Raw genomic sequence first — 25,052 nt, forward strand, 5'->3', positions numbered from 1 at the left:
CCAAAACACACCTCAAAAGATTTTAATCACTTTGTTGTTCTCCTCCTTTACAAAGAGCTAGAGAAGCACAACAATTGTGCTTCCAAAGAGTTTCAGAGGCTCACAAGGGAAAACTGCAAAACATAAAAGCGTAAAAAAAAAAAAATCCTTTCAGGTATTTGATTTTGTTTTTTTTTTCTCCAAAGGAAAGTTTAACAGGTCAAAGAAACAAAAGAAACAACATCACAGACACACAAGCAAACACAGTAGATGTCTCATCTCCAGTTGAGTTTGTGTCTCTGATTTACTTCCCTTGTGTTGCTCCTGGCCGAGGCTTATCAAAGGGCTTCTTTCATAAGTGCCAAGATCAAGCCACTGCTGTGACTGTTTGGCACCCACTGAGATGGTTTGACGATGGCTGGGCAGAGGTGGGGGTGGGATGGTGGGGGCTTCAAGACATTGAAGCAGGCCAAAGGAACTCGAAATTGAGGGTAGTTATCGAAGGGAGGTGTATGTTTGTGTGTTTGAAGAAAAATGGGTTCAGACGGTAAATATTCCCCCAGCTCGTCAGGAGAATCCTGTTTGTGTGTCGACAGAAAGAACTGGCAGAACGAAGCACTCCTTTGGTCAAGCGAGGGATTGTTTTACCTTAAATGTGCTGCAGAAATTAATATGTATTTGCTTAAAGCCATCTCCGCCTCAGCAGTTTCTTGCTGACGAACACTGTAAGGCAGCAGGTGAATGCAGACAGTGAAGGACACGACTCCGGAGAAAAAGTGCAACACGCTACCACACACAAACATTAAACACCCCGAGGCTGTGATGGAACCACTGCTGAAGCCGTGGTTCCATCAAGCCTGACATCTGGCCTGTTTACTGTTTACTGGCACTGCATTGCAAATTTACAAAATAATTGTGACTGGGCAGAGCAGAGCACATTGTCACAAAGGAAAGACTGGTGTGCCTGCTTATATAGTAAGTTATGACAGCAAAGTTGTTACAAAATGTTGTCATCTTTTTTTTTCTTCCTGTGATGCCACATTTGTTAAATCCCCCATACAGCTTGAACTCTTTACGGCAATCAGCTGATTATGGCGGCATGCTCTCTGTGCAAGATTATGCAATATTTACCAGGTGATTACACAGAAAGAAAACACTTAGAGGCAGGATAGAGACTATTAAAAGAAGTTGTTTTGAGGCAGCATGAGAACAAGGCTTCAGTTTCAGTCTCTGTTTACTTGTTGTCTCGTTTCGCTTGTTTTTTGCTCGACTGAGCAGCCTAGCTCTAGGGCAAACTCTTATTTAACTCTTCATCCTCCAGCCAGTAAAAAAAAGTGATGCAAGAAACTGCAGACTTGCTCTTTTGACCCCAACTGCTAAAAGACTGAATATTATATCCAAGATTCCTAATGAATGCGGTAATGTGATGTATTATGTGTGCGCGTGATTCATGTGTGCTCTGCCTCGGTCTGCCTCGCCTGCAGCGAGACGGTCGTGCCTTCACTCAGTCTTGACTCTTCTCCCCTCAGGCACCCAAATGATGGGATGACCTTTCCACCTCGGCCGGGGCTGGGATGTCACGCGCAGCATGAAATGAAAACTCATCACCTTGCTAAACTCTTCACATCACTCTTTGCTCTTCTTCCCCTCTTGCTCCTGCATCTGATTTGTATTCTGCTGCTCATGAAAGGTCAGACTTCTATATTCTTAGGATATGTTAGATATACAGTATTTATTGGCCATGCTGTTGGCTGTCATAGAAAGAAGTTCTATAGAACGAAATACTTATTTCGATTAATTTGTGTGTATTAGGTGGGGATTAAATTGCAATATTAAAGATGTATTTAATTAGTACATGCTGTAAATAATATGCGACTGTACATATATTCACAGGGTTACTCTCTTCTCTACGACTGATTGTTTTCTGTCCTCGTCTGGTCCACAGGGACGCCCCAAGGTGATTTCTCTCATCCAGGCCATGAGGCTGAGAGGCTGTCAAAACCACAGTTTGAGTCCACAGAAGAGTCTCTGTGGCCCGTTTTTGCTCCCAGCATGGGATGACTGTTGAAAATGAAAAAAAAAGAGTATTCAGTATGAAGAAAGGTGGATCAAGCATGTACTTAGTTGATAACTTCCCTACAAGTGTGATGACAGAGTTGACAAAACATTCCTCCTGTTGCAACAATGAGACACTTTAGTCGACTTAAACGTCCATAACTCATCCAGATTTACTGGTTAGCAGAATCAAATGCTGACGTGAATGAAGCAATGAACTTAATCTAATCTGAATCATGAATTGGACATTTTCACTCAGCTTTAACAACTGCACTCTTAAAGGAAGAAGAGGACTGTTTTAATTTGCAAGAGTGTTATGTGAAAAAGAACAATGTGAAAAATGTAACACAATACTTGATGCTATAAAGAAAGAATACGTAGGTTAAGTGTTTCTAATGGACAAACAACAGATTATACACAACCCCTGTCACAAATAAAGAGAGATAAGATTCACAGAAAATACACAAAACAGACACAAAATACAAATACATCACCTAAGAAGGAACTAACAGAAAATAAAATCACGCTCCAGTGGTTTTGGTTTTGATCAGAAACTCTTTGTTCTGTTAATGTCTTTATGGTGATAGTAGGCTGATTTAGTAATACTCTTTATTTGGTTGTTAAAATTCAGTTTTGCGTCCATAATGGCATCTAACGTGGTTTTTTTTTCTTGCTTTGTGGGTCTTGCTGAATGTTGATTTCTAACTTCACATTTTCAGAGCAGACACACTTAAGAACATGGTGTTCAGAATGAAATATTTTCCAGTTTTCTCACTGCTGTAAGATTCACAAATATTTTTGTAGATAAATAAAGAAGGTCTAGATATCAAGTAAAATCACAATAACTGCAGGAAAAGAGACAATTTCAGATATGTGCATTATACTGTACAATAATACAGGAAAGAGAAATATCCACACCTCACTCACTCTTCCTTCAGATATTTCACTGTCTGAATTTCTGTCACTATAAACAATATTCAGTAACAGTTCTTCATTCGCAACTGATATATTGAGTATTTGGTATTGATGGGGATCTGATGAATTCCATCAATATCTCTAGCCATATGGCATTTCAGACAACAAATTGGATAAACAGAAATATTACATTTCAAAGATTTGACATTTCTCTAAATATAGTTAGACTCTAACTTACCTGCTGCATTTGTTTTGTTAAATTACATGTTTTCTGCTTCATGACTTCGTTTCATTGTCTTAGTTTTAATTTTATTTTTGCACCCTTACAACGCCACTGTTCTTGAATGACTAAAACTTTATTTTTTCTACACTATGCAAAAAATGATGAATGCATTGCCTTGTTGAGATATTAATAATAAAATCACTAAGTTATAAGGCAGTAATTGCATCTCTTTTTTTTGCTCCACTCCAATACCACTGCACAAGAACGCTAAAAGGTCAAGGCTATATGGGTAACAGATGCATAATGAAACCACCCCATATTTCATTGCGAGCGTATTGAGTCTGCAGGAGTAAATCCAGAGCTATGTGTGCGCGCGGGGGGTGCGTGTGTGTGTGCGGGGGTGTTGTGGATGTGTGTGCTCGTGCACACACTGGTGCAATGTGCAGATGTTTTGCAGGTAGCAGCAATAAAGCTGCTGTTTAAGCATTCATCATTAACAAAAAGTACTAATGCAGCAAATCACATACTTATTTATTCTTAATTATATTAAGAAATATACTTTATGCAACTTAATATTCTAAACTCTTCCTTTGCATAAAATCTGAAAAAAATATATATATTTGTTTTATGCATCCGGACGTCACAAGGAATCATTTACTTGCCTCACACACAAACCTCCCGAACTCCCACCCTCCTGCTATCTGTCCCACCCAACAGACTTTTGTCTCTTGGCGCAAGAGGTCCACTCTGTTATGCAGTGAAAGTCTATGGATCCATATGAATTTGTCAGTTTAAATTATGTTCAACATTGAGAGTCTTTCTCATAAACTCTGAAGAAGTTTGCGTCCTTAAGCTACAATGTCCTCTACCTCAGTTGAGGTAAGCATCACATAAGCATCAGGGGGGAAGAGAGCAATACAAAACATAATTAATATTAAAATCATTATTATAGATCTGAGAGCAGGTTGGTACATCTTGAAATTTTCCCTGCAACTAAACTCACACTTTCTCATAAACCTTTCAAAAATAGCTGAACAGAACCCTGTGTACATACTTTGCTATTAGAAGAGCTTTGGTTACAGTCTGTACAGATGTAGGTGTGTTCACCAGCTTTTCCGTCTCCCCTGCAGGAGCAGTTGCTGACCTTGACCTTGAACGCTGCTTCATTTCATGAGTTTTTCTTTTTTTTTTTTGATGTGGATGAGCATTTCTTCCAGTGAAATCTCACCAGATCCTAGAGTGAGTCGACCACCTGACATCACACCTGGGCACAAAAAAAAAAAAACATCCCTAATTTCTCCCATGAGACTACGGGAGAGCAGGGCAGAGAGAGACTGAGAGGTGGAGTGTAAAGGGGAGCAACCCAAAATGCAGAGGTACCCTCCCTCTGTACGGCATGGCAGTTAATTTAAATTCTGCAAGGAGACAACCCATAAATCACCTCCATTCTGACTAATGGCTTCTGCACTGGGGGAAAACTCTCGCCTTTCCACCTGGAGACTTTGTGCACTGCAAAAAGCAAAAAGCAAAAATCCAGGCTGTGTTGAGTTTGTGTGCATGGTGTATGGATGTGGGTGCACATTGCGAGTGTGTGTGTATAAATATATGTATATACAGAATATATGAGTGCTTCACTCAGACAGACAGGTTCTGAAAGAGTCAGCACCACAACTAACCTCTCTGCACACGAGCAGCTTTCACTGGAGGCAGAAATCCCCCCGTGTTCGTCCATAATTAGCCTCCATAACTGCAACTGTCTGACGTCAGAGATTGTGACTTAAAACTCACCTTGGACTGGATTCCAAAAAAAAAATGAAAAGAAAAATAAATCCTATGTTGGTGCAGATACACACTGCTTACTCACATTTCTCAGTGAGTCATGAGGCATAAAAGCTTTTCTATGTTTACTTTCTCACATTTGTTATTATCAAATCAATCAATCAAATTTTATTTGTATAGCACATTTCAGCAGCAAGGCATTTCAAAGTGCTTTACATCATATCAAACACAGAAATACAATGCATTATAGAATCAACAATCAAAACACGACATTAAGTCAGGTTCACACCACTTGAGTTTTTGTTTTTTTAATTGTTTCACAACAAATACTTTTTACCTTTTCAAGTTCTTATGATTGTTGAGTTGAAAAACACTGTTAATTTGGAGCAGAACTCAAACAGGATAACTACTAGAAATAAAGAAGGCAATTTTATTTATTTGTATTTTTGTGCTATCTGCACCAAGTACTTTTATGTGACTAAAGTAAATAAAGCATGATGCACAATTATGTGAACAAATAGTTTAGTTGATTGCATTTTTGCTTCCAGTATTATTTTACTTTGATTTCCAGTCAACATTACCACCCTGTAAAAAAAAAGTACCATACTGTAAAAAAAAAAGTCCATAAATTTCATGGTAAAAAATGGTAAAATACCAACAACAAAGCATTGTATTATCGTAGAAAATACACAAAATTACCATAAGTCAACACTGCAAACAAAAAAAACCTGTACATTTACGGTAAAACTTTGTGAAATACCAATAGTTTCTGACTGTAATATAAAGAAGAACATAATTACCATAGAAAATACATGGAATTACAATAACTCAATAAACATATAATTCAAGTGATTTTGACAGTCATGAAATGTAGAAAACACAGAAATCTATTGTAAAAATCTAAGTAATTGTAAAATTCATGGAAAAATATTGTAATATTGGCAGCAGCTATTTACCCTAAAATTAACGATATTAATCGGCCAAAATTACAAATTTTGCTGATGTTTATATCTATGATGTAAAACCGTAAACCAGACTGGAATGCTGATGTGATATTTTCTTTTAATTTTTAATAATTAAAGGTATAATATCTTTCATATATCAAACTAAAATCTCAAAGGTAGACCAGGGATTTAACTGGCAATCCACAGATTGTAGGACAAACCCCTACAGTCAACGCCACCATAATTTATGAGAGGGTTTGATTAAATGATGTGTTTGGGATTATTTAAGTTTATGTAGACCATAGATTTGTTACACATTAAGAGAACCACATGTTAGGTCCTGCTGCTTGGAGGAAGGTGAAGTTGGTTTCCAAATGCAGCTTCCAATTCGGGAAATGGCTAAAGGGCGATCCATCTAATTTTTACAACCGTCAGCATCTTTAATTTACTCTAGCTAAAAATCTACAACACCTATACTCTTCAAACCTGGACTAGATTATTCTCAACTAATAGCAGAATATTTAACACCAAGTGTGGGATTTGTGAAACTTTCATCTGATTTGTGAAACTTCAATAAAGAGCAATTCTAGTGTTATTCAAAAGCATAAAAATGGTGAAATCAACTTTTATTGAAGTTTCACAAATCACACACTTGGTTTTAAATATTATTCTATTAGTTGAGAATAATCTGGAAAGTTTTTATTTTGTTATTGTGTTAAACAGCAGGGTTTACAGTTAATGGAGTTACTGTTATTTGTCATGTAATCAAAGAATTATCTAGTTTGTATTTCTACTTGATCCAGCATCAGCAGCAGCAAGATTCTTTTAACTCTGTTCCCGTAGTTGAGCAGTGGCTCAGGATTCTGTGGTGTCCTGAACTCACCACAGTATAGGCCCAGTGCACTAGCTAAGGATGCTAACTAGCAGGTGTTAGCTCATGGTGCTGAGAGCCATGTAGGCCTGGTCCTTATCAGGATGCGGCTAGTCTTTGAAATCAAGTTTCTGCTATTTTTGATCGTTCTGGAAGAGAAGGAGAAGGACAACACATTTCTGCATCACAGGCGAGCCCCTTTCACGGTTAGCTTTAACCAACTGATAAAAAAAAGTGTTTCCCTGTAATTTCTGAGCCACGCTGTTTATGTATATGCATTGTAGCTAGACATTTTTGCTGTATGGAACATTTAATGCTAATTAAGTATTTTCTAAAATACGGTAAAATACTGGCTCCCAGTATTGAGCCTATAACAAAACAAGATGTTAACTGTTTGCAACTTTGACCCTCTGTTAAGTTGCTGTCTTATTGTTCCTTATTTTGCAGTGTTAGCTGCCATGACTGGTCACTCCTGGGATGGTTGGCCATTACTCCATGTTTCCTCTATTTGCTGATAATAACTTTCACTGTGGTTTGGTTTGGAGTCCCACAGCCTTGGAAGAAGGTTTGTAACCTGCTCCAAACAGATAGATGTTAATGACAGTGTCTTTTTACCTTTGCGCCTCCCTTACAGTTTTGGCATTTTTAGCTCTATTGGCCTACTTCATGTTGTCAGGTTCTATTTGAGCCATTTTTTGGTTATACGTGTCTGGCATTAATGAGGCTTCAATGTGATGAAGGAAATTAATCTAATTTTTAAGGTTTATTAGTAATTTCAGGATTTCACAAGGCCACAATCACTTTTTCAAACAAGGTCAGGTCACTTTGGATTACTTTTTCCATTAATAAATTAAATTGCCACTTGAAAACTGCCTTTTGACATCCTTCTGGTTATCTTAGTAGGATTTTTTTTTTAATGAATGAACATGTAAGTGGATGGGACATGTAAAAAGGGACAAGTAGTACTTTAAATTGCATAATATTTTTACATCAGTAACAAGAGGCAGATTAAATAGCATGGACAAAATGAAGATTTAAGATTCAGAAAAACAAAAGTTTTTGACTTGCTTTCATCAATTCAGAACTTTATGCTTTCAGAAGAGTATCAGGAAAAGTGTGTGTGCATGTCTCTGCAGACATTCAGGTGGCTCTGCATGTCGCTCTACAATTTCAGCGTTGGGAGTACTCTGGTCAGGGCTACACCACAGACTGTGGACAGTGTGCGACTTTGAGCCCCTAGTCACTTGCCTGAGTCAGTAATCTAGCTCATTCCTGACAGCAGCTGACCTTTGCTCTGTGCTGACAGACAGAACCCCAAGGCCCTGTTGCTTCTTTGTTATCCGCTCATCACTTATCACCACACATGCATGCATTCAGTTATGTATACAGTCAGTTTACATTCAGAAATCTACTGCTTAGATGGAAATTGATTAAATTATCTGTCTCACATTGTAGGAATTAAAGTAACACTTTCCAGATGAATTGGGGCTATATTTTGCAGTAAGCTTGTATAACTGATTTCAGTCAGCTCTGTTTCTTCTTAGCTGCCTGCAACAAATATTACCTCTGGCTATAATTTGGTCTTTTTAGCGCTCTTGTAGTTCTTATATACGTTTCAATTCTCTCCAATATACTTTACTTCCCTCACATTTTCCCTCAATCTATCTACCTTGTTTTTCTTTTTAACCCTCTCACCTGGACTTCGACTCACACAGGCAGACAGGCAGGTTTCCTGCTGGAAAGAGCTTTGAGCGGAGATTTAGAACTGTGAGGTTTGACACAGATCACCAAGCTGTGGGGGAGAGTTCCAGTTCTCTGCACCAGAAAAGTCCCATCTTCCCTGATGCTTTGGTGTCCAGCTGTGCAGGGGGCGGGGGAGAAACGTGGTGCAAGTAAAGCCTAAAACACCATACGCACAGACAACCTCAGTTTGCTACATTGAGAAAAAAAAATTTAAAAGAAAAACTGAAGATGTCCCAGCGAAAAATACCAATGCATTATAAATGAAGTTATGGAGAAGTGTACAGACATTTCCTTCAACACTATAGCAGAAAAATTGTTATATTCTCTGGTTTGCAGACTCTTCTGGTTTTTCAAAAATTTATAATTTTACAGTTCTTCATAACAGCATTTCCTTCAATATAAAGGAAGAGACTTCTGGCAATTCAAAGTTGTATATAATTTATGTTGTTATGGTATGTTTAGCTATTCATTCATTGACTTATAATTTACTAACCATACATTTACACCAAATCTTCTGCTTGTTTATGGTCAAGACGTCAAATTTTATACAACTGTGACTCAAATATTTCAGGAATTATCGAATAACATTTCAGAATCTCATGCTATGCAAGTGGTCTCTCCAGTGAGGAAGATTCCCTCACCCCAACCTGCTGAATTCTTGAAACTGAAAGAAACTAAGGAACTAGACCTTCTTTTTTATGTACTCTGCTAATTATTTTGAGGCATTCTGAGAATTTTCAGAACATAAACCTAAAAGATGTTAACATACAGTATATTCAAGCAGCATACCTAATCTTTATCTAGCAGAATGCCATTAATCCCACACCCACACACACAAGTCTTTGGTTCATTGAAGATGGGTTTTGTAAATTTGGTGGAAGCTAAGTGTCAAAACCGCATGTGCTTTTCAAAGAACGACTAAAATCACAATGCCCCATAGTGGCCTGGCATGGCACCTGCAGTGGATTCAACGTATTTTGGCCGTCTCATTAAACATTAATTTCCCCCCAATCATCATCTGGAAATGCAGTCAGCGGTCAGATGTAGAAAAAAACCCTAAGTATTCACACACTATTCAGAACAGCAGGGCATTAAAGCAACACACATGCTGGTTATTTTATTTCATTCACCTGTTTCTGGTCTCTAGTTTGCATTTGGGTCTTTCCCACCATCATGAGATGGTTTGTGAGGGTCAGCAAGAGAAGATGCAATTCAAGGTCATTCTTTACTCATTGCCCCCAGATTGTTCTCATCATAAACTCTCCTTTTTTTGTATAGCTTTTTGCCTCTTGTGAGAATTCCCTCTTTTCTCTGAAGCCACAGTCCTCTAGTCCAATATCATTAGCCCCCATGAATGGGAGGCTCTCTGTGTGAATCCATTTAGAAGGCTTTTCTGCAGCTCCCTTTCTGTAATCTCTCTAACCCTGTGGGATTAATCACCTATAGAGAACAGAAATCGATCCATTTAATCACTAAAAGATGTGACAAAAACGCTGTAACTCTGGGGTATGGTGGGAAATTATTGGCCAACTCAAATTCATTGGACAGAGAGGAGCAAAAGACTTGGAAAAAACAATTCTATAAAGCACTTTAATAAGGCAATCATTCCATTTATTTGTGCCATGTATTCACAGATGGAATGGTTTCTTTTTATTTTTTATTTGTTTGGGAAACTACCCCCTAAAGGAAAGCATTTCTACAAAGCAAATTAATGATTAAGGATAAAACGACTCCAACAATAAGTTTGACCGTGACAACCTTGTCAAGCCTGACAAATAAACATGAATCTCCTGTAGGAGTAAATCATGTTTAGTGCCAGTCATATTCAGCTTCTTGTTTAACAGATGTATTTGCAAAAGGAGAACAGGCTCTGCTGAGAAGTAACACTTAGGATTTGTTGATGCCTCCATGAGCCCATAATGAGGAGGAATGAGGGTCGCCCGGTGATGTTAACCCGCTAATAAAATCCGTCTTCGTTCAAAGTGTGTTAGAAAACCACAATTACCCCCCTGACATTTTTTTACTGCATGATTTATGAACTGAATATTGCATCCTCCTGCTAACCCTTATTCTGGCTGTGGAGTAATAAAGGGATGTTAGGGGCAGTATTGATCGGCTAAAAAGTAGGCTTTGATATACCACAGACCCTTGGAGGTGGAGAAGAGCTCCACAGCTGATGAGCTCTTCTCTCACACAGACCTCCTCCATGAATCCCCTGGTCGTCTGGACACCCACCACGTGTGAACAAGCTTTCAGCTCACATCATCCTCTCAACTTCCACTTATAATTGGCCATATGTGTCACCAGCACCCTGCTGCTGCTGCTGCTCCTGCTGCTTGGGGGAAGGAAAAGGAGATCACAGCTTTGACAAGGTGATTGTTGGACGAGGGTTGCTTTGACATGTCAGGTGACGCTTAATTCGGCAAACACATGTGAACTTTTGATGCCCTACGAGACCAAAATTAGTAGGAATGTTTATATGTTTAACAGTGTTGATTTGGAGCTGTGGCTTAACAATTCTGTCTGGCAGTGGAAGTTTCTTCATTACAGCGAAGCATCACTGAGGGTGTAAACTTTAAGCACTTATCCCTCACATTTGGGCTGTATATAATGAGGTATTTATAATGTCTCCAGAGGACATTTCTAACAATTTACAGTGGATCATCATAAGCGGAATACAAAATGGCCCAAAGCATCCTGATCCATGTGGCATTCAATAAGCATTCATTAACCTTTTCTTCAGCTGCAGCAGTTACTTGAATTAAATAAGGCATTTAGATATAGTGCTTAGATATATTACCTGGTAAATATCACTGAAATTAAAGCTATTTAAAGCACACTTAAAACACAACCCAATTATGTCTTTTACCTCTGAAATCTATTGTCACTGATTTGGCTCAAACTATGTTTATGGAGATCTGAATTTGGATGGCCATTGCTTTCCCCAGCTTCTAAATGGTAAATGTCACACAAGCCGGCAAAAGGGCTGCAGAATGGCTTCAGAGAGCAGGAGAGAGGTTAGTGAATGGGCGGGCAAAGTGACTATGGAGAGCAAGCACAGGGTGAGGAGGCTGAGGGAACGCTGGCTGAGAGGGGAGGACATAAAATGCTGCTGAGATGCTTCTGGGCAGATGCTGAGAGGCGAGTGCCGAGTGGTGATAGTGATCACGCCAAACAGAATCGCATAGCAGTCTGTGAAAAGCAGCTGGGGCTTTGCCACAAGGGAGACAGGGGGTAAAATGCATATGAAGTAGTGACATGAATATACAGAAGACTTAATGCTTGTTTCCTGGGAATGGCCATGTCATTTATCTAAAAAGCACTTAAATAAGTTATAAGCTTTAGCACTTGGGAAAAGAGTTTAAAACAGATGCACACAAAAAATTAAACCTAAACTACAAGTGCATTTCATTAAGTTGTATTTAGATGTAAAACTGTACAATATTGATTGATTACTGCTAATGATAACCCAAACATTGGTTCCTAAGAAAATTTGAATACATTTCTCACCAACAGAAAAATGTTGTTGCTTAAGCAATCATGAGAATCACTATTGAACTGACAGTTGTCTTACAGAGAATCACTGACATTCTGGGCAGGTAGGGAAAAGCCACAAAAGGTGATTCCTAAGTAAGCTGGTTGTTAATAGAGTGAAAGATCCAAACGCATTATGGAAAAGTTGAGTGGAATAAAAAAAATTTGTGTAAGTAACAAGATCAATCATGGCTCTAAGAGGTTTGTGAAGCAAAAGCCATTCAAGAGTGTCATTTCCTAATTGTCATAATATCTGACATCTTCTCACAGATAGTTTAGACTGCAAGCATTTAAACATCACTAAAAGATTAATTACATTTAAAACACACAACTAAATGTGAAAAATAAAGAGAGCAAGGCAAATGGACATCTGCAGAAGTCTGGTCCATTTACCTTTATCATATGTTGTATCACAAGAAAGGCGAACAAGAATTTTGTGAAGATAAAACTTTTTTATTAATAGCAATTTATTCTATAATAGCACTAACCATATTGGAAAACTATAATATGGCATTGTAGATGGCAAATAATTTTCAATTTATAGAAAAGTTTGTCTAGAACATTTTTTAAAAATGCTCTTTAAAATAATTTCCACCACATACTGACGGTATGGTTACAACACAAACTGATTGTAAATGAGTAGAATTGGATCATTCATGTTTTTTATTTGATTTTGTACTAATATTATACAGCAATAAAAATGGCTTAAAACCATTGCATTGGATCTGTTACACCTCCTTTCCTTCCGTTTCCTTCTCATTTAGCTCACATTACAAGCCAAAAACAGATTATTTGCATAATCTGAGGGAAAAAAATTATAATTTTTCCCTCACAGATGGAAAACAAACCATCACTATGTCCTTGCTTATTGAATACTTTATCAAACCTCTTGCTGCTGCAATCCTAAATTTAAATTCGTTTTAATTTAGAGAGCTCAGATGAACAAAAAGAACGTAATCAAGATTATATATTTACCAAAAAAAAAAAGGAGTGAAAAAGTAGGTCAGTATGACCATTTGAAAGTACATTTGTACCATCAGTTGTCTATAATTAGTATGCACAGGAAAATATTTTTAGAATCATATTATTTTTTTATTTATTTTTGGATAGGCTATATCAAGAAATCTGTCATTATCCGTCAGTGTGAAATGTGGGATTCAAAGCTTGTTCTCATGATTCTCTTATGATTCTCATCTTTTAATTTTCTAATAAATGTGTTGTGTCCCGAAATATGAATATCAACTGCATTAACAAAGTTAATGAGCTATTCACTGTGGGATATTATGATTGTGTTTTCACCCTAAGACTCAAGATGTCAACAGAGCAATGTGTGAAAAGCCAAACGAGTATAATAGCAAGAACGTGCTAAACAGCACAAATTCTCAATCTGCTCTTTCCTGTCCAAAGACATGACTTTTACTGTTTTCTAAGTGCTAATGGATACCAAAATAAATACATACAGGAGAGCAGTGCTGGGGCTCAAGAAAGGGCAGTTATATCACATTTAATAGATCTGGATTCAGACCACAGTTGGATGGGTAAACTTTGAAATGCTGATTTGCTCGCTATTTCCTTCACTGTTATTTCTCAGGAAAAGCACATTTATTTATCATTTTAGTTATTTTCCAATCAGCTTTATCATTTGAAAATAACAACATTTACCTTTACTTCTTATTCAGATGAAATTCATCAAATACTGATGGCATACAGTTGAACACATGAAGTCGTTATTTTAGCCACAACCTCTCTTTTTAAGCAAGAATGTGGCAGAAGTGGAAAGCATTGAGTCCCTTTCCTTAGGAAGAACCCACCAGCAGAACTCAACTCTATGTTGCCATGACTCACTGGGGAGGATGCAGCTCACTAGAAAACGAACAAGTCCTGGTTGAAGAATACTTTAAGTTCATGGTAGCAGCAGCTCATTTAGTGGCTTCATCTAGTACAAAATTACCAATTTCCAGTCCACACAGGAGCTGCCTCCTGAATGACCATTAAGCCAACATAACCTAATCATCAGCAGTTTAATAAAATATAAAATGTATCACAAATCAATGTTTACCTAAAAATAAATCCCTATAGTTTGTGAGTAAAATGTATGCCCTATTAAAGGTTTGCATTGACTTTCTCTTTCATAGTCTTTAGCATTACAGAGTCTTGTCCTCATGCCAAAAGCAGACTGGTTGCCACTGAAAGATAAGAAAGATTTCCTGTCCATATGTTTTTTTGAGCTGTATATGTTACACTTTTTTTTTACAAGTTGAAAAATTAGTGTCAGCGTCTAATTGTGAAATCTCAGATGAAATGCTGAATCTATTTGAGGAACATGTCACTTATCTGCGCCAGTGTGGCTATGAATTATAGTTTGTGCATTGTGCTTACTTGATTTAAGTTTATTTTAAATCAAGTAAGCACAATTCTTACTTGTGCATTGTGATTACTTGCACAAGTAAGCACAATGCACAAGTAATAATATGAATATTTAAGGTTTATTTCTTTAGTTAAAATTTCCTAAGTAAGTGTGGTTACAAAAAGTTGCCCAAACGTTTTACCCTCAGTCATAAAGCTATCTGTTGTTAAGTTCCAAATAAAAATCTTTAAGTCATACAATAGTCAGACATAACAATATGATCATCTGCCTAAACATTTTGTTTTCCCATTTTGTTGCCAAAACGGCTGATGTGATGAAGCATGGACTGCACTAGACCCCTGATGGTGCACTGTGGTATCTGGAACCAAGTTTAGCATTTAAAACAAACTCAGGGCTTATCTATTAAGAACATGTTTCCCTAAAATGAAGCTTCTAAAGGAACAATCGCTGCTGGAGGGTTCTTATTGTTAAATGAGAGTCTTTCCTCTCCACTGTCTCTATATGCATGTTCAATAAGAGGAACTGCTGCAAAGTCAATGACACAATGCGAGTGATTGTCTTCTGTCACTACATGCTCATGAATACTGCAAGTTAGTGTATTGATGCAATATGCAGGGTTTACTTAGATAGAAAACTTTTTATCAGTTTGAATAATAAACTGAACTTGGCTCGGACCAATTGGAATGTATGTATGATTTGATTGAAGTTACTTTTGAGATGATGATATAAATTGACACTATGTTAATAAAATTAATTTAATTGAATGAATGTTACAAGCAACAAATTCTTTAGATCAAGTTGCAAGGTCGGGCCTCCTTGGATTTGATTTGTTTGCACATCCCACAGATGCTTGAATGGAGTGAGATTTGGGGAATTTTAAAACCAAATCAACATTGTTCGGATCCTCAAACATTTCATGAACTATTTTTGTTCCGTTGCTGGTTCCGTCATCTTGCTGAAAGAAAATACCAGGTATTGCTATTTTAATGAAATGGTGGACTACTTTTAACAAACATTGACATGGATGAATGGTTAAAGTATTATAATCAGTATAACATTTTGTTTTTGATACAAATACAAATGTTTTGCCATGATTTTGTAGAAATTTGTTAACTCAAATCTAACAAACATAATTGCAGCTCATATGCTTATGTAGCTGCTTATATAAACGTTTAAGCTGCTTGAATTTTACACATTTGCCAATAAATTAGTATAAAAAATGTTGTTCAAGGTCAGATTGATTGTTCTACTCATACCTCCAATGTTTTTCAGTGAAAGTTTTTTTTTTATTTACATGTCATCCAGAGACCAAAAGCAGATGTTTGGTTGGGGCCTTTTGCAAATATTTACGCCTTGTAATTTCTCCGGTGGCAAACAGCAACTGGGAGTCCAGCTTCACAGTGTTACAACCAGGCCAAGGCCTCAGGGAACTTGACTGAGAGGGCTTCACCTTCTAAAGGAATGGCAGAGGAGGGCAGCGGCGCTTGGTCTGGTCTCATGACTTAGTGAGGCCCACGTTACCTCTTGTGACCGTGTACCATCTGGTCTCTGTCATTGAATTAATTTGATGTCACAATGAGAAATATGAAGGCATTCTGTCTGTTTGCATCCATGACTTGAAAAGAATAGGGCTGACAATTGCTACCACCCCAACTTCAACCCCCCCTTCACTCATTCGTGCTCTTCTTCCTCATCTCTCTCTGTACGTCTCAGTCTGGTCTAGAAGATAGACAAGAATCTGCCGTGGGATTATGTACTGTGGGCTACTAATAATGTTGAAGAGCCTCCTGGGCTCCCACTCCCGAAGCAACGGAGCAATAAAGCCAGGGGCTGGGAAATACATGGCTATTTAATAGAAACCGAAGCTTTAGAGCTGCTGTGCTATATTTACAGGTCGCCTCTCTGCCTCAGTTTTTTTGCATCTCGCACTTGTCTGCCTTGCCTACCCTCCCGTCAGCCACCTTGGAGGAGACCTGGCATCTGCTGCTGCTTGTGACTCCCCTGCAACCTCCCACGCCATTGCCACTAAAACACACTCAGCTCTCACAGGCACTAATGCAAGAGATAGAGTGAAATTACTGTATTTGCTACTGAATTGAGTATGGGCTACAAAGCACAAAAAAAGTGACAAACATGGAAAAATGGTGGCAAATTTCACATAGTGTGGTGAAAATATGCAGAGTAAGATCCTCTCTTAATCACAGTTTATTGTTTGTTGTGCTCAGTGCTGCTGCCCAGTTTCCCAACTATTCAAATCTTGCCATTTAGTTTGCACCATCTGTCTCACACCGAAGTCAGAATGGAAATGACACAACAGGGCCACTGTTTTGTTGCCTTGTTCTATTTATTCCTCGATAATGAGAAATCAGCAGAGGTACGGCTTGGTGCTTGCCGGCACACATATACAGCCATGAAAGTCTTCCTGGGCCATATGGCTTGTCTACAGGGCGCCACTCGACTTCTGACTCTGTGACACCAGAAGCACTGATCTTTATCTTTCTTCTTCAAAGGTTCCTCGCTCTCATGCATGACATTTGAAACAGAATAATGTTGTTTTTAATGTCCTCCATTCCTGTGTGTTACACAGAGACTGACAGGTGATTGGATGTCGAAGTAGTAGTAAAACCACTCAGACAAATGTTGTGACCTAAGATGCACCGTGTGCTTTGAGGACATTCTGAGAGTCAAGCCAACATAATGGTTCCTTCTCTTCATGGAACACATTGTTCTTAGTTACCAATCCTGGTTTTTGCTTCATATGTGTTCAGTATATTATTATTTTTTAAAGAAACGACTGCACTATGTGACTAATTAGTCATTCTTAAACTGTTTGAATGACTGCTGATTGAGAATGGCATGCGTGCAATGTTTAATTCATCGTCCTGGCATGATGGCTTTTTAAATCCACAGCCAGCCTGACTCTACAGCAGCAGGCTCTGGCACAGACCAGACATAGTTGTAATCCCTAATGTCATAAATGATGATACTCAACCCTTTTTAATGAGGAATTCTTCGCTTAAAATACAACACATTTTGAAATGTAATACATTGAAGCTGATCATATTGCTTATATTAGTTTTTTTGTAAACCCAAAAGGATGTTCTTCTTATAGCCTACTTCTGTCTATTGTTGTGCAGTATCTACTTTGACTGCCTACTGCTGCTTGTTTTTAACTCAGTGGTGTCCCATTTCAATAAAGCAGCTCATTTCCTTCCTTTACATTGTTTGGTTGCCATAAAAGTATGTTCTTTCGATTATGTTTTTTTCTTTTTTTTGAGTTAACATGTATTTGCACTATATCCAAGTTTTGCGGATTCACACATTACTCCCAACATTTAGTCATTTTTTGATTTACACTGAATGTGTTAAATATGTATAAGTTAAAATATAGTTGTCTGTGACGATAGCACTGATAATTATTATAATTTCCTCTCAGCACATTTTTCACCTAGTTAGATTTGTTTTTTTACAGATTATGTAACAACAAAATGTTTTGTGTTCATTCTTACCCCCTAAGAATACTGTCAAATTGATCAGGCATTAGCACAAATTATGCAACAAAACTAATGCAACAGTTTAGAATCTGTACAGTGTGTGATAATTTGTCCAATACCTAAGTGTTGCTTTAATAGGGTAATGTAGGCTGGGTAATTTACATATGAATAGGCATGCACTTTAAACTGGGATGCCCCCATCTGATTCCAGGTTAATTAGATCGAAACCCGATTAAAGCATTTTTTTAATAATCAGTATCTTAGAATCCTGACAGTTTTTTAAGCCGCTGTAATATTTTGCATGGTCAGATTTTAATGCTTAATTTTATATGGTCAGTTTGCTAATTATGGTTCATGCACTTTTTTCAGTTCAAATTGTTTGTTTTTCAATGAAAGGAAAACACTAGTCATTAATCGGCTTTTTGAGGCATGTAAAATGTCTCAATGGATTCTGATGATATTTCTTTAAGTTCTCTCTATCACCGGATGATTTGTTTTTTCCCCAAAAGTAAGATAGTACAAGCAGGTATCACTCAGCGGAAATGTAATAAAATTGCCTTTTAAAGTGAAGGCTGTCTTGAAGATAAGTTGGAAAGATTAGAATATGACTTAGAGCTAGCACTGAATCTTAGCTGCAACTTAGCTGTACTGTTTTTCAAGCTTTTTGTTTAGATTTAATGGATTTAGATATTAGTGCTAGCAACAAGAAGATACATTTTCAGGACATTTTACACCTCAGTGTGCCACAAAAGATAAGGTATTAATTATTTGCTAACATATTCTATCCATTCTAGATACATACAAAGTAGGCTAAAGAATCTTTGTATATCATAATTTTTAAAATTAGTAGTAGGTGTGCAGCTTTCAGAGAAGCCACTGACTCACTGGCAGGGAACCACTCCAGGCTTAGCCATGCTAAGCAGATGCGCCAGTAGGACCAATATCATAAATAAAATTGCAGTTTGTTACTCCTGGGGATAACAAAACTCACCAATTATTATGATTCATTTTACATCTTTGAGCACATTTTTCTCACCTAATAAAAAAAGACGTTTTAAAAAATGCAACATTTGCAAACAGTTACAAATTGTTTTACGTTTTGAATTAATATCAATCTTGGCATGCATTTTCACACATGAATACAATAACATCATTGTAGAATAATATAACAGCCTAGATGGCCATGAGCTAAAGCAGTAGCTGAAAATCCGAGAGGAAAACAAAAAACACAAAGTTAATTATTTAAAAGAAATCAAATGAAAAAAGGGACTCAAACTTTATTTAAAATTATTATCAATAATAATACTGATATTTGTCATATTGTGCACAATTGAAGAAAGGTCAAAATGTAGACAGCTACTTCAGATTGTCATGTAGAAGGTTTAATAAAAGGACATAAAATATAAACGTCTTGAAACAAGGTTAACAGAACAGAGCGCATGAACAGAAAAACAGAAGGATTTATGTTTCAGCTGCTTAAAATTAAAACTAGATCAAAATGTGTTACATAAAATATGTGAAGTTAATTATTGAAAGAACTATTTGGAATGAAAATCTCATATTTCAATAACTGCCTACATTGCATATCTTTCACCAGATCACTAATTGCACTACAAGTTCTAAAATAAAATATGTTATTTCTTTATTCACTCTTATTACAATTCCCGGGAAACAATTTCTACAAATTCAAACTAATCACACATGGAGAGAACAAAGAAAACAAGAGAGGATGTGGGCTGTTTTTAGCCAACAACAACAACAAACATCATAATCTCTCTCACATCTGGAAGAGTCCAAATCGTAGCAGGGAGGCGCCCCAGGCTGAGCCTTGCTGAGCGGCTTGCCCCAGCAGGACCAATACCACCACAAACAGCAAGCGAGATCCCAGGGAGATCACATGTGGAGAGAAGGTCACAGAACATGCTGAACCAGCCCAAACCAACAGCATCCTTCTCCCTGTCTGAAACCACCACTTGTAGAGCTGACCCTGATTCACATTCTGGGCACCTCCTGGTTGGACCATGCCTGTCTTGACTTATCATTGTCATGTTTTGGCTTTGTGAACTCATGTTTATCCAAATAAAATAGGGACATTTTCAGTCACTTAGCAATACTGTAACCATGTATATATCTCTATCAATCCACCTCTTGTGTTTTTAGATCTACTGAGTACATTATTTGTTTAACAGATTATATATGTAGTGGTCACTAAGGATGAAACAACTGGGATGTTACATTTAATTTCTGAATGAAATTGCTCTCAGCAATGCTAGTAAATCTTATTCCAAAGTCAGTGTTTCTTGTCTGGCGGTCCATTTGTAGCCCAACTACAACGCCGTATAAAGGTTTTCCTCCAAGAACTTTTTGCTCACAACGTGACAGAAGTATTTGTGGTTTTGTTACTCCAAATTAAGATTCTTCAGCTAGATTCGTCTTGGTAATCATCTGTTGCAAGCCTTAATCTGAATCACTGTCCGCAAGGACAAACAGGTCACTAATCAGTCACAGAGAGATTCAATTATTGCAGTCAACTAGAGTCACTCATTCACCTAAAATACGTTTCCAAACCAGAACATTTTGTTAATTCTGTTTGTAAAATCCATCCTAAAACTTTTGTCTTCTTAGTTAGAAACTATATTTGACGGTGCTGTGGTGACTGAAAGATGTTAGCATAAGATACTTTAAATTGCAAGATGAACCTTTCATTAACTGAAGTTATTTGTCCATCACACCCAACACGGTGCACTGAGATCTCCCAAATTTGAAAGTGTAGCTAATACTTGTAAATAGTTCTGCCTTTCAACCAACTGTTGAATTATATTTGCTTTGTAACATGACACATTATCCTGCAGAAATAGACCAAAAACATCAGGAAATACCATTTCTACTTATATAAAGATATTCCACTGTAGAAAATTTGTAAAAAATGTACAGCATATCAATATGAATTAAAATATTTGGATTTCTTCAGCAAATGCATATATCATGTTTTTATACCTCTCAATATATTGCTTTTTACCACTAAACACAAGCAGCATCAAAGGAAAGGAGAACCTGCTCCACGCTCATTCACACCAGAATTTCTTTTTATGCTCCAGCTTGACCAGATTCCAGTTTATTTTTCATCAAAGAAGGAAGAAATCTTAAGGTCAACTGTGTTCGGCTTTATTAAATGTAAATGTGGAAAAGTTCTCCTTGTTCCAGTGTGCAGTTGTGTAATGAAGTGTCAGGATGCTGCACACTGATGGGGAAGAGATGAGCATCCACTCAAACATAAACCATGCTGATGCTTGAATGCTATACACCCAATCAACCATCCCTGCTTTTTTCATAAGCCATTTGAGACAGGTGCTGTTGTGAGCTATGTCATGGGACTGAATGGCATTTTAAACTGAACTCGCCACTCTTACCTGCAACTGCATTGTGTCTCCTGAGCATCCGCTTTCCCATTTAGCGCCTGACAATATCCAAGCTTTCTATTCATTTCCCTTCTTTCAGGGAGGAGGAAATGAATCACAGGGCTGTCAAGGAGAGGCACAGGAGCAATAACATAGGTTTGTGAGAAAAAGAAACTTTGATATGTGAGGTTTACTTACTTTTTATTTCTTGCAGACCCTTGGGGCATGTTGCGGGACATCACACTGCAAAAATCTGGCCACTAAAGCTAACAGACCTGCAGGTGTAATTTCATCTGCCCATCTTTTCCCTTCGTGGTTCCACCTGCCTTCCACTTTCACTCTAACTTTCAGTTTTTATCACCTGCTATTCTTTCTCACCAGCTGCCTGACAATCTGTCCCATGTCACCTCCTTTTACATCACAGAACACATGCAGCAGATTCTTTGCTGCAGCTTTAGAAAACAGATATTATATCAACAATCATTTACTCATGTATGTACACTAAAACAAATAGGGCATATTTTTTAACTAATTTCAAAAATCAGTGATATGCACACACGTACAAACACGCATACCTGTTTTCTGCAGCATATTACAACAGATTATGCAGTAATATGTGGTAATATGTCATGTGACAGAAACAATGACGCACATCACTGATCAACAAAATTGAATAAAATAATAATGATTTTTTTTTTAAGTAGCATTACATCTAAAGATTAAATTAGTGTACAATATTGCAATAAAAGGTTAGTGAAACCTGTTCCTTTATGACCACTTAAAGTCAGGACCATCCAGCATACATTTAATTTTTCTGGGAAGCATCAAGATGTTCATCAGATAAACCACTTCCAAACGTTTTATTATTTTTGTCAACTGACACAACCTAAAAGATGACTTTTTGACTTTACACTATTAACGCACTTTTTCTGTCCACAGAAGTTATTGCGCATCCCATTTGTTACCACATGAATTATGCCAAGAGTAGTGATAAAACTCCCATTCAGACGGTGCTGAAACATACAATAGATACAAAAGTCCCAGCCAAATAGGAGAAGAAAAAACAAGTATGCTAGTTGTAGAGAAATCTGCTATATTTCTTGAATATCTATTGTACTGCTTTATTTCTGCGCTGCATTTGAAAAGCAGATAGCACTGAATACATGCAGGCACAAAAACTTCCATTTAGTTCTACAGCCAAAAACAAAGTGCAGAAGAGATGCATAAAAATTTGACCTCAAAGAAAACTTTAGGTACTGACGAGACGGAAGGACTTCTCAAAGTCCTTCAATCTTTGAGAAGGCTACTTGTTTCACACCAAATACATTTCAAGTTTGAGATACCAAAGCTTTTGGTTTGACTCTAAATTACATTGATATTCACAGATATAAGCAAAATGCAGTTTCTCCCTATTATGTAAAACCAATAAAGCCAATGGACTGTATAGTATGCATTCAGTATTTAGCTGAATGATTTAATACAATGTGGTGTGACTTGGAAACAACTACCTTGTTGTCCTGTTTCTGGTGTTGTCTGCATTGCTGGCTCTGATGCCACTGATCTTTTTCTTGATAACACTTCATAGATTCTCTGTAGGGTTTAGGTCAGGTCAGTTCACTGGCTAATCAAGCACAGTGGCACCTGATTTAGTATTAGGGTCATTAAACGAGGTAACAAGTCCTGCTGGAAAATAAAATCAGCAACTCCATGAAGCATGTCAGCAGAGGAAATGTGTGAAACGTCAGTGTGTGTAGTATATGTGTAATCAAACATGTTGGGGATATAAAAAGAGACAGCAATGGGTATGCGCCACCTGCCTGCTTCGGGATGTGTGAGGGTAAGGCACAGCTCATCACTGTCTCACATCACCATTTGTCTTTGTTGTGTTGTTATGTTGACTGTTATGCTGATCTGGGGCATTTTTTAAATCTCCATAAAGACATCCACAATAACAGGAAAGTGACAGAAAGAGTCAATATTGGTTTGATAACCTGGCACGCTGAGACACTGGTCATCTTGATGTAGCATGTGATGCAAAGTGGTAGTATTACTTTCATGTAATATCTGTATGCTCCTAACTAAATGTAAACAATCCACAGATAATCATTAAATTAAACCAACCCTTAGAGAAAGCTAGCCAGTGTTAACCTCTTGCATCAGGAAATTCTCTAGGAATTTAGATGTCCCCAAACAGATGGATAAGAAAATCAATTGTATTAGTGGGTAAAGATTCTCTTATGCTTTATGGCCTAAACAAATTACATCTGAAAGTGCCTCTGCTTTGCATTGCAGTCAGGCCCTCACGGCGTGTTGGTTTTATAATGGAGGCTTTTGCTTCACATTGTCAAGATCTCACCTCTGTGATGAAACGGGTATTTTAAGGTCTGCCATCTGCACATGTGCCAAGACGGTGCGGGAGTCCTACTGGCTGCCTGTGGATCAATCTGAGATTATTCCCCTGGTCCCTTTTCTTAGAAGGATGGTCTGTCAGGCACATTTACTCATGCACGCACACACACCCTCTCCCTGTCAGTCTCACACATACACATGGGCAAATATTTAATGATTTTTTTGAAGTGAACAAAACAATTAAGTAAAGCCTTCAGCATCAAAGTCTTTTAGTTAAAGCACAGAGGCCTAAAGGGACATGTAGTGGAAGCTGAAGAAAGTCAAAGAAATAAAAGAAAATTATGGAGTAAGGAGGCACTCGGTGTTCTTTTAATCTCAAGAGTCTGATTATATATTATGGATATCTATATATTCCTTGAACCCTTTTATTATCTGATAGGGGCTGAAGTCTAATGCAGTTTCCATATTTGATGCGACATGCGACGTATATTTTTTAATGGAAAGATTATTGGCTTGTTTTTGTTTTGAATTTTAAAAAAATCAACTATCCACTAAAATATGTAGCATCAGTTCATTGTTTATGTCCCCATTTCTAATAAAAAATAATGTAACAAAGTTGTCAGATTATCATTTCACACCTGGACACCCCAAAGATAATTTCTCATGACATGTTAGATATTCTGTGTTTTTGAAAAAATATGTTAGATCCCTCTCAGCAGGTTTGGTGTGCGAGCAAATCTGATCTTACAAGCTATTTCACAAAAACTACACAATGAGATTAAGAGAAGCAACAATTAAAAACAACATGTGGCAAATTACTGCAATACTTTATTCAATTTGGCACTGAAGGAAACCTACAATCCTGGATTCAGATGCTAAAATGTTCAAGGAAAAATACTTGTTATGTACACAGTCTGGTGAAGCAGTGAAAAAAGTCAGAACCCAAGAGTAGGAATAAAAGCACGAAGTGTCTATTGTTGCATAAAAGTTTACACCTAGAAGTCCAAATTGATTGACATAAAATCAAGATCTTGCCTTAAAAGTGATACACTGCTGAAAATATACCTAGGTACATCCCAAAGATTCTTCACTGGGTTGAACTTTAACTACTGTGACAGATAATACATGTGTAAAAAGGATTTTTCATGCTCCATTAACCACTCCTTTACTATCTGAGCCATTGAGAAATAATGTGATGCTGCTCCTTCGTACTATTATAACACATGCTTATGTTGTTTATTTTATTTTTTTTTTTACATAGATATGCACAGCTAACACTGCTGTGATGTGAAATGATAGACTCAGAAACCGACTTGCAGTTGATGCAGAAGACTGTCCAAATCTGTAACTGTATCTGTTGGTTTATCTTGAAATGACCACAATCATAAATTATCTCAGCA

This window comes from Xiphophorus maculatus, chromosome 16 (assembly GCF_002775205.1).
Source record: "Xiphophorus maculatus strain JP 163 A chromosome 16, X_maculatus-5.0-male, whole genome shotgun sequence".
NCBI lineage: Eukaryota > Metazoa > Chordata > Actinopteri > Cyprinodontiformes > Poeciliidae > Xiphophorus > Xiphophorus maculatus.